Source organism: Anneissia japonica, unplaced genomic scaffold, assembly GCF_011630105.1.
Source record: "Anneissia japonica isolate Jap-2015-1 unplaced genomic scaffold, ASM1163010v1 scaffold4695_len98069_cov149, whole genome shotgun sequence".
In the NCBI taxonomy this organism is placed as follows: Eukaryota; Metazoa; Echinodermata; class Crinoidea; order Comatulida; family Comatulidae; genus Anneissia; species Anneissia japonica.
Window position 1 is genome coordinate 66,503 of NW_022726865.1, and position 8,745 is coordinate 75,247.

Sequence of the window (8,745 nt, forward strand, 5' to 3'; positions counted from 1 at the left end):
TGTATATATATGTATTTATATGTATATATATATGTATATATATGTATTTATATATATGTATATATATGTATTTATATATATGTATATATATGTATTTATATATATGTATATATGTATTTATATGTATGCATATATATGTATGCATATGTACCGTATGTATGTATTCCATCGTGAATTTTATGCTGCTGTTAATGTTTCACTGCTTTTAACTGACTTTCGGTAAACTGGGTTAGGCAACTGGATTTGGCAAACTGGGATTCGGCAAAGTGGTCTTCGCCAATCTGGCATTCGGCAAACTGGCCTAGATCCATTATAAAGGGTATCACATGCTCGCAACTACTTCAATTAAGGTGCAGAAAAGATTTACTGTTCTTTTTCTATTTTTAAAATTTAAAAACCTTATTTGTCATTTTATCTCAGCCTCAAATTGTTCTTATTTTGTACTTAATTTTTAAGAGCCTCAGTGTTCTTATAAAATGACTTCATACAGGATTTGAATGATAACATGAACCTGATTTCTAAGTCATGCCCAATTCATGCTTTTCTTTGGACATCAAGTAGAAAGCACAATTTTTTAAGACAAGAATATTTCATAATGCATTTATAGTATCTTGAAGTAATACAATTACTATTGTTATAAAAACTTTCATATTAAATTTGTATCATAATGTAACTTACTTGCAGTTAAGATTATTTTACAAACAATTTTATGTTTCCAGTTAATGTCTCTTACAGGGGTACCCTTATTTTGTTTTATTGTATTGTACTTAATCTGAAAGTTACTCAAAGAGGACCATCACTTTTATAATTATAAGATTAGTTGTTGATAGCATTCCACTGATATTGATATATACTTCTTTACCTCTATGGTGATGAGTAATTAAACATTCTTGTCATTAATTTTTAAAGCAAAAACACACTGCTAAAATATTCATTGTAGAATTAACACTAAGAGGCCCATCAGTTTTACAATTATATTTGTTTATTTTGTAACATGCAATAGTAAAGTGTTTTAATGTTAAACCATATCATTAAGTTCAGTAGATGACATATTCAAAGTAAGAGTATGATCATACTATCTATTACGTTTTTGTGAAATGTATTACAGTATAAATCATATTTGTTTTTCTGACATACTTAACAGACAATAGTTTATCAGATATTGTCTGTACTGACATGACAAGTACTATTGGGTCTGCTCCATTTTTTTTTTCTTAAAAAAATATTATTCTGTACAATACATATATACATACATATGTTACAATAGCCATTGCCTAGAGTACTGTATATTTTATCAGCATTTTTTAAATTGTTTAACCCATGTGAACTATTTGTAATTAATATTTAACTTGAATATTAAAATAAATATTTAAATTCTAAGAAATCCATGTCATGTGTCATTTATTTGCATTTACTGTGTTTGCCTTGTAAGTTGAATCACTGAAAACATAGGATTTAAAATTGAAGAGGCATCAAACAGAAATCAATAGAGAGCTTCCATTTACAGCAATCCCAGCAACCAAACTTGCACATGGAAACACAGGATTTTGATGATTGGTGGTGATGATAGTGATGATGATGATCACATGATGATGAGGACGGCAATGAAAATGGGAAATGGCAAAAGTTTAATAATTTACAGACAAGTATTCGCAAAGGAATGAAAAATACAATTACAATTTGACAGTTATAACATAGATTAGATGTTTATGGCAAAATTCATCAAGAGGAACAATAAAATTAACTAATAGAACACTTTCAAATCATTAGTAAAATGTCTATGAAGAACGAAAAATATAAATCTACAATCAGTGGCGTAACGATGAGGTCGGGGACCCTGTGGCTTTCTAAGAGTGGGGCCCTTTTTGGTCCCAGTCACCAATTCCATTGTGGAATTTTAGAAATACTCGTTTTTTAATTGTCATTTCACATTCTAAACGTTTTTAACGACAAAATTATTGATATATGAGTGGCCAATCCAAGAATATTTAATAGGGCCCATAGGGGAGAAATTTTCACTGATAAAGTGTCAATACCACCACCATGGTTGGGGCTGAGGTAAGAACATTTATAATTACGGCCCCTCTAATGGCCGGAAATAGCACTCTCTCAAACTTTAATTCACCATTGGATATAATATGATGCCAGAGACACATTATGCTGTTATGTATCAACAAAGACCTTTTGGGTCAGGGTAATAGGTCGAGGACCATTTTGTTAGGGTTCTTTCGGGGCATCTACGGGTCGAGGGGCCTGTGAACCGCCAGGTGAGAGCGATAGGCTTTATGCCACTGTCCACAATGTTGATAATGAACATAAGCTCAGCAGGCTCTAAATTTAATATCACAAGCAAATATTGATATTCAATATTCTGTAGAAAATAATCGACACAACTCACAATACAAACCAATAAGGTCTACAATTGCATTCTGCTATGTGAATTATGTTTAACTACAGTCCTTGGGAAATACAGTAATTGTACATGTCGCGATAAAATACACGCAAAATAATGCACAGAAATAATCATTTTACATTCTTGCTTAGACAAAAAAAAATCATATTAAAATAAATTCAAATAGTATGTTTACAGTTCAATTAATGTTTTATACCTTTAACTAATGTTTACCATTAATTAATGCTTTTATACATTCATTATATTATCATTACATCAACATAATTAATTTCTTTTTTTCAATGAATCAAGTTTGCTTTTTACACTTTCAAAACATTGTAAAATAATATTCCTGTTTCATCAGTCATTTAATAACTGTATTTAAAATCATCTTTATAATTCAAAATGCAGTCTTTCTTTAAAAAACAAAATATTGATGATAAACAACTACTTTTGTTTTATATAATTAAGTATACATACACGTATTGAAATAACACAGACTGAGTGATGAATGATTTCACAAGTCTGGACAGCCAAAATAATTATACAGTATTTTATTAAAATTGCCTTGGTATTAGGCAGTTCAATTATGAAAAGCCAAATGTATCAAAATACCTCCTACTGTATGTGGTGATAATTCATGCTTGAATGAATTTGAATGAACGTGTTATTAGAGAACGTCTTGTAAAAACCTTTGAAATGTTACCGTATGTTTTTAGCAGAAAGTTCTTTAGGCAACTAAAAACGTAATGAATTTTCGTTAAAAAAAAATCCATTTAAATTTCCAGCCAAAAATATATAAAAACAAGAAACACCTTACTGTTTGAACAGTCAGTTATGTACCAGAAAGTTCTTTAAATAAGATGTTAATTGTATGCAAATCATTACATTGCAATACAAAAGTAATAAAGAATGAGTACTTCATATAAAAGAAAAGTAACAAAGGATTTTGGATTTTTTTGTCATTTTTAGCAATGAATTTCATCCATGATTAATTGGTTTTTCTTGCACTTCATGACCCCAGATATACAATGAGTAGGAAATACATGTGATTTTAAATAATTAAAACAAAATAAACCATAGCTACATATTGAACAAATACATTTATTAGTCTAAATAATGTTCATTTCTGTTTGGCAGGGAATGGCGTGTATCAGGAAGACTTTGAAAAAGTAACTACAAAAAAAAATAATAAAATAAAAAAAAATAAAAAAATAAAAAATAAATAAAAAAATAAAAAACCAATTGTTAAAACAAACGAAAACATATTTCGCTTGCTATAGTGGAGCAAAAGAATAAATATGGCGATTAATTTACATTTTTATCGCACGAAACAAGAATAAATTATATAACGATAATGATAGAGATGATCTTAGTGATGATATTGTTAATGATGATGGTGGTGATGATGATGATGTCAATGACTCATGAAAACAATGATAATCATGAGGCAGATGGTGGTGCTACTAATGATGTTAATAATGATTTTGGGACTTCTGGCTCACAGTCATAGAAGCATTGGCTTCTTTACATTAGGTCTTTAGACCTTTTTTAAGGTATAATAAATAAATGAAATGAAGACAACGTCTATGATTAATAGAAGAACAAGGGTGGAAAAACCTTATACAGAATGTTTTAACAACTTCCATTTCAACTAACAAGTTGTCTGAATGGAGACCGGGTACTCCATGCGGAAACCCTTAAGACCCCTCTACCAAGGTTTATATTTCAAAACCAGGTTCTTTCATAATGGTCAGACGGATGATAGAGTGAAATGCTCAAAATGCTTAAAGAACGGCCACAACGCTAACAATTGTACAAACAAGCTTGTCTGTCATGCTTGTGGTCTAGAAGGGCACAAAAGAGAGCAATGTATGATTCAGGAGAAAAATTAATCCAAGAAATGTGGGAGCGAGTAATAGAAAAGAAGGGCATAGAAACAGACATGAAAGATGATTCGGGATCCAGTGAGAATAGCGAAGAAAGTAGCGATGATGATGATGAGACTGAAGAACAGGGCAGAAAAAAGGAGAGTCACAAGAAACAAGAAAAGATAACACACTTCATGAAATCACCAGCACCATCATCTGAACAGCAAGGCAAAGCGAAAGTGAATGACAAGAACGAGTCAAAAGAACAGTCCGAATCAGAACAAATTTCACCCGCATTACCAGGCACTAAACGGAGAAGAAAATCAAGCAAAAGTAAGAAAAATACTAAAAAAAAGTAATACATTAGTAAAATTTAAAGTCAATTGTTTCAAGCAAAATGCATTATGATGATTGAAAAAATAGTTATGGTTATATTGCTTTACATCAACATGAATAAAGTAAGTTTTCATTGTGTATCCCTAAATGTGAGGGGTATACGTAACAAAATTAAACAAAGACAAATTCTTAAGTGGTGTCAAGATCAAAAAGCAGATATTATACTGTTGCAAGAAACGCATCTTACTCATGAATTAATTAATACATTTAATGCATTATGGGAGGGTTTTTGCATTCATAGTACTTGTTTTTCAAATAGTGCAGGAGTGTCTATTATATTTAAAAAGGACTTCAGCTTTAATAAACTTAATGAATGTATTGATAAAAATGGAAGATACGCAATTATAAAAGCAGAAATACAAGGTAAAATATATGTTTTTGTCAATATATATGCTCCGAACAATTGTAAATCAAGGAGTACATATTTTAGAGACCTGAGTAATGTTATTTTTAGTATTGTTAATTTAGACGAAGACAACATTATAATTGGTGATTTTAATTGCATCATGGATAGAAATTGTGATCAAAAAAATAGTGCAGTTAGAAAAGACACATCCGTGTTTACAATTAAAAATGTTATGAAGTACTTCAATTTAAAAGATGCTTGGAGGAATAAAAATCCTCATAAAACACAATTTACCTGGCGTAGAAAATGTAGTAAAATTTCTAGACGGCTGGATTACTGGTTAATTTCACAAAATCTTATTGATCAAGATGATATTATGTCATGCGATATAAGACCGTCTATCCTAACAGATCACCAGGCAATCTCGTTAAAGATTAGACGAGTTCAAATTATAAGAGGGCCAGGATATTGGAAATTAAATAATAGCCTACTGGATAATATTGACTATCAAAAGTCTATTATAAATATTATTCAAAAAACACAGGCTAATGAAACAGACCTTAGTCCCAAATTATTGTGGGAATTAATAAAAGTTAAAATTAAAGAAGTTTCAATTTATTATGGTAAAAAAATAAATAAAGAAAAAAACACAATAAAAGAAAATTTACAAAAAGATATTAAACGATTGAATGATGCTCTGGTTAATAATGCTAGTAATTTGAATGAAAACTTTGAGACAGAAATCGAAGAAAAAACAAAAAAATTAGAAAAAATATATGAACAAGAAACAAAAGGTGCATACATTCGTTCGAGGATCAAATGGATAGAAGAGGGCGAACGTAGCACTCGATTTTTTCTTGGTTTAGAAAAAAATAATGGAACAAAAAACATATAAAAAGAATTAAAAAGTCAAATGGCGTAATGTTGACAAAAACACAGGAAATCCTGTGTGAGGAAGTTCGCTTCTTTAGACAACTGTATGCAAATAAGGGGATTTCCCATACTGATATCAACAAACACCTGGATCAATCAAATGTAGATATTTTAGCTGAAGAACAATATAGTGTTTGTGAAGGAATTGTTACGTTAGATGAATGTGAAGATACCTTACGGAAAATGAAATTAAATAAAGCTCTAGGAAGCGATGGCTTGACAGTAGAGTTCTATAAATTATTCTGGAAAGACATTAAAAAAATTGTCTGCAATGCACTAAATGACTGCTATTATAATGGTGAAATTAGTCATACACAAAAACGCGGAGTAATAAATTTACTATATAAGAAAGGAGATAAACAATTACTAGAAAATTGGCGTCCTATAACACTGCTAAATACCGATTATAAAATGTTAACTCAAATCATGTGTTCCAGGCTGCATAAACTAATTGGAAATTTAATTAATGATGACCAAAAAGGATACATTAAAGGACGTTTTGCGGTCGAAAACGTTCGCCTAATTAACGATATTTTGCATTATACTGCAGAAGAAGAGGTAGAAGGTGCTATACTATCGCTTGATTTTAGAAAAGCTTTCGATTCTGTCAGTAGAGATTTTATGTTTAAAGTTTTAATTTTAATTTTAAAATTTAATTTTGGTGAATCATTTTGCAAGTGGGTAAACACAATTTATAACAATACAGAATGTGTCATTGTCAACAATGGATGGATATCCGAAAGTTTTAAGATGAGAAATGGATTAAGGCAAGGCTGTCCATTGTCGGCGCTTTTGTTTATTTTAGTTGTTGAAATTATGGCGTGTAATATCAGAAACGATATGAATTATAAAGGAATAGTTGTGCCTGATCCGGATAAAGGGAACGAAGAAGTTCGCATTGCACAACTGGCAGATGACACTATTCTGTTTGTTGGTAATGAAAATAGTATTGAACATGGGCTACACATTGTTAGTAATTTCTGTGAGGTTACCGGTATGACCCTTAATAAAAATAAAACAAATGCCATATGGATTGGTAAGAATTTAAATAGAATAGAACAACCATGTGATTTAAATTGGGTAAATGAACCAATAAAAATATTGGGAATATACGTGGGATACAATAAAAAGGAATGTGAAAAATTAAATTGGGAAAATAAATAAATAAATTTAGAAATGTTACTAAATAAGTGGAAGGCTAGAAACCTTACTCTGTTTGGAAAGGTGACAATTTTAAAGAGCCTCGCGTTGTCTAAATTGACTTACAATGCATCTATTATTGACGTTCCAGAGGACATTATCAACAAAATAAACAAACTGACAAACGAGTTTATATGGAATGAAAAAAGAGAAAAAATTAAGAGAAAAACATTAATCGGCAATATAATTGAAGGTGGCATAAATATGCCTGATTTCTCATTACATATAAAAGCCCTTAAAATTACTTGGGCAAGAAAATTACTTGGAAGAAAACATGTAAGATGGAAATTATTGCCGTTATATTATATAAATAAAGTTGCAGATGCACGTCTAGTTTTTAGTATGTCAAGCATTAATATAAAAGATCATATTAACTTTAACAACGTACCACCATTTTATTTTAACCTCATTAAGTGCTGTGTTGAATTAAACAAAATTGAGAGTCGTATAGTTAACACTTACGAAGCAGTAGCTAAATAAAAAATTATGGGGAAATAAGTTAATAATTACGCATGGAAATAAATCTTTATTTTATAAGAACTGGATTCTCTCAGGACTTAAAATGAATGATATAATTATATATAATCGATTAATGAAACCAGAAGAAATACTTAAAAAATTATGTATTAAGAGAAATTGGCTCAGTGAATACGCATCACTAATTGAAGCTATTCCAAAAGAATGGATTGTTATAATTAAAAATCATAACCGTGATGAGCAAATGGCTACGAACGAATGTAACATAATAAATAATATAGTTAAGTCTAAAACAAAATCTATTTATGCAAGCTTTATTAAGGAAAAATCAATTCCATCTCATTCTACACGCAAATGGGACACGTTTTTCAACGAAGAAATAATTTGGAGTGATGTTTGGATAAGAAAAGTAAAAAAACGAAAAAAACCCAGAAAATATGCACAGTTAAATTATAAATTACTAAACAAAATTGTTCCTACAAACCTACAATTATTCAATTGGAAACTTAAAAGTAGTAACAAATGTAACGTTTGCGATGAAATTTATGATGAAAAACAAGATGTGTATAAGAAATTGATGATGAAAAACACATGTTTTTTGAATGCAAACGTAATAAAATACTATGGAAAAATATAGATCTTTTATTCAAAAGGATAGATAACCGTAGCAGTTCATTTAAAGAACTACTTTTAGGCTGTGGTTCCAGAATTAAAAATACATTGTATTCAATTGCAACATATTCTATTTATTACATTAAAATATTAAGCGAATTGAACAAACCAGTTTGTATAAATCCATGGATTGTATTCAAATATAACGTGCAAGATATTCAAACGTTAGGCCTACTCTAATTGTCAGGGAATTTTAATTTTGGTATATAAAAAGAATCTGCCAAAGGTATATGTTTTAAATATATTGAAGAAAAAAAATTATTACAGTATGAGAGGTGTAGCCCTAGGCCTATTATGATTATGAAGTATAAATATGGTGTTCTCACCATTAAAGAGAAAATAAATACGGTAAATAAATAAATAAATATAGACTTATGTATGTGTGTGTATGTGTATATGTATGTATGGGTATATATATATGTATATATATATATATATATATATATATATATATATAT